Here is a 556-nt window from a genome sequence, read left to right as displayed (position 1 = left end):
TTTAAAAGTTTTTTCATATTATAATGCATATACAGTATGTAATTGTTTCAACTTTTGTTTTTGTTGACAATTATGAAAGGTTCAAATTAAACTATATTGTCATGACAATTGAGACTTTTTTTTTTAATTGTAAAAGTTATTTTTGAGAAAATATCTAAACTAATTATCAATAAATTTTTAAATTAGACACTTTAATGTTATTAATTTTTTAAGATTAACTATTAATTTGGTACTCGAAAGATTCGGCCACTAATAAAAAATATATCTAAAAATATTATTGACAAAATAATTTCTAAATGATTTGAAAATACGACAAAAAGAATCAATAAATATTATATTTTTTGTAAGTAGCAAATAAATTTTCATATTTAGCAAACGATTTATCTATTAGATCTAAATTTTTGTGGCAACATTTGAATAAATATTTAGAAGATGCATAAAAAAATTTAGAGCAAATATGATCTCTAAATTTTTTTTTTATTTTTCAAAAAAATATGGTCATTCACAATAAAAATATTTAAAAAAATTCACTTGACAAAAAATTACCAAATATTAA

This window comes from Arachis ipaensis, chromosome B03 (genome assembly GCF_000816755.2).
Source record: "Arachis ipaensis cultivar K30076 chromosome B03, Araip1.1, whole genome shotgun sequence".
NCBI classification, from domain to species: domain Eukaryota; kingdom Viridiplantae; phylum Streptophyta; class Magnoliopsida; order Fabales; family Fabaceae; genus Arachis; species Arachis ipaensis.
This window is presented reverse-complemented; position numbering follows the sequence as displayed.